Below are 2,662 nucleotides of genomic sequence, written 5' to 3' on the forward strand. Positions count from 1 at the left end.
AAGGTATATAATGGGTCTGCCCAACTTGTCCTTCAATCCTCTGTGTTCTGTAGTGGAGGAACCGAAGGTAGCCCGACTAGTGGTAGGAAGGTTAGGATCGACTGGGCACAGGTTGGTGGAGTGTGAGATAGAGGCACATAGGGCACATGATGGAGGTTTTTGGCCCGCGAAATGGCGGCAGAAGAGTTCAGTATCCATGTTACTCCAGTTGGTATGAGTGTTAAATTGAGTTATGGATGCTGCTGCCTTGGCCGAAAAAGATTTGTGGTAATCATAGAAGGAAAAACCCCCATACTTGTGTCCTAAGTCCACCAACTTGTGCATGTACAAGTCCAATTCCTCCCTACGGTGAGGGGAAGTGGAACAGATTACGTCACTGTAGAGGCCGAAGGCAAGGACGAATTCTGGTATGGTGAGTTTCCGGTTGAGCCTGGGATCTCTGGCTTTTAGCACAACCGAAAGATCACCGTAGCAATAAGCCTTGTTCTCTACGACATCTTGTGATGCGATTAGCAGAGAAACCAGGTTTATGTCCTTGCCTTCCAGAATGTCTTTGCGTATTGTCAGGGGTACGAAATGTGCAGGCGTGATGATGTGGGAGGATGTGCTTGGTATTGGGTTTATGGTAGTGTCATTACCGTGAGGGGGGAGGACCGGAGTGAGGATTGATGTGGGCGAGGTGACTGTCGCCGTCTGAGGAGTTTCCAGTTTATCCAGCCTGGTGCTGATCGTGGTAATTGAGGCCAAGAGGGATGACATCAGACCCTTGATCTCATTATAGTTTTCTGAATGCAGAACTACTCCAGGTTGGGGAGTACAAGCATTAGAAATGTAAAGTTTGTATAGTTCTGCTTTGCGGGCTGTAGCTGGATACGGGACACCCATGCGACGTAGTTCAGCCGCGAGCTTGGGGATGGTCCATGACCGGAGAGCGTATGGGCTGGCTGGTTCTAGGTTCTCGGTGGGTGTGCTTGGGCCGGCCGGAGTGGCGGGTCTGGTAGGGGTTTCGGGTATGGCCAGCTCTTCTTCTTGGACATGGGATTGAGACATACTAAAAATGAAAAATAGGGTAAGAGACGGGTTTTGATTCTGAGCGAAGTTGCCTGAGTCAACTGGTGCTAGCTATGCCAATCCGGCGAAACATTATCTATCTTGTGAGGAAGGTGAGGCCCTACTAATGCCAAGTGGCGAGAGAGGCTCTATCTATGTGGAGGGCCAGTTGGACGAGGGACACCTAAATGACGTGGCGGTAACGTTGGCCTCTCTGTGACTGTAACAAGACAAAGTAAGTTGGCTGTGACTGGTGAGACCCTAGCTGGCCACCAAGGGTGGTTGTTGTGAGGCTCTGTCTATGCGTTGGGCCGAGGGGCGTATACCTCCGACGAGGATGGGTGTATGCCTCCCAGGAACATTTTAATTTACCATAACTTAGCTACAGGCTGTACGCCAGTTGTCACCAGTTGACTGCCCTATATATGTATATATATATATATATATACTGGGTCGGGGTGGAGTGATCGTCGTGCGACCGTACTTATTTGTTTGTTGTACGAGTTTCCAACGTTGGGTTTTGGAGGGATTTATAAATTATTATTATTTCCTTTCCGTCTGTGAAATAAAACATATGGTTAGGGACGGCTAATTGGTTTGGCCTTGAAAATATATATATATATTTTTTTTTTATTAGTAAAATGGTTTTACCTGTTAACGCTTTAAATAACGATGTTGATTTGGATGATAGCTTGGACGTCAGGTGGGGTAATAATCTGGGGGTAGAGTTAGAAGTTAACCTTTGTAACCTCTCTGATAAATATAGGTTAAGGATAAAGTGCGGTGAAACTTAAATATTTACCAGTGGTAGGCTAGGAATAGGAGTCCGATGATGGCTCCGAGTATCAGGGGAGTTGTTGAACCGGGATTCGAATTGGGCCAGGAGTTAATCCTGAGGAGATGGACGCATTTGGTTTAAGTCGTGACTTTTATGTGGAGGACATGATAAAGGACGGGACAACCCCTGACATGGGGTAAGCTAATCCTTACCGAGTGCGCAAAGACAAAAGTTTAGATTTAAATATCTAATAGTATTATTTTTTTTCTATAAAAACACCTGTGTAGGTGATAGGTAACCTCACCCGGTTTATGGAAATGTGTGACAGGTTCAAGTAAACATTTGAACAAAACATATTACACATGAAAAAGACATTGTGATATAATAGCCAGGAGTATAACTTAATAGTGAAATCTGGGGAAAAAGAAGGAAAAACAAACATATATACTGCGATTTTAACATTGTGTCATAATATGTATGGCCACCAGGGGTCGTCTGTTTTTTTTTTTTTTTTTGGAAAAGTAAACGGATATATGTATATTTCCTCCACCAGGGGGCGTTGTGAGCTGACATGCGTTTTGTCAGTAAGAAATTTTGCATACACTAATTTAGCCGGGTGGCCGGTTACCGAACCGCGTTGGAGTGTAAGGGTTTGAGGTCTGCGTGACCTGTGAAACCGGATGGTAAGGAACTGCGGTACCGAGCGGTAGGGTAAGTATAAGGAAGTAATTAGGAACAGGTGAGCCAAGTGTGCGTGGATGCCAGGCGTCTGGCTGAGGGTGGTGTGGATGAGACTCACGGTTTCTGGGCCCTGGAGTAGGTAAGTAAGTGTCC

This window comes from Pelobates fuscus, chromosome 4 (assembly GCF_036172605.1).
Source record: "Pelobates fuscus isolate aPelFus1 chromosome 4, aPelFus1.pri, whole genome shotgun sequence".
Taxonomy (NCBI): Eukaryota; Metazoa; Chordata; class Amphibia; order Anura; family Pelobatidae; genus Pelobates; species Pelobates fuscus.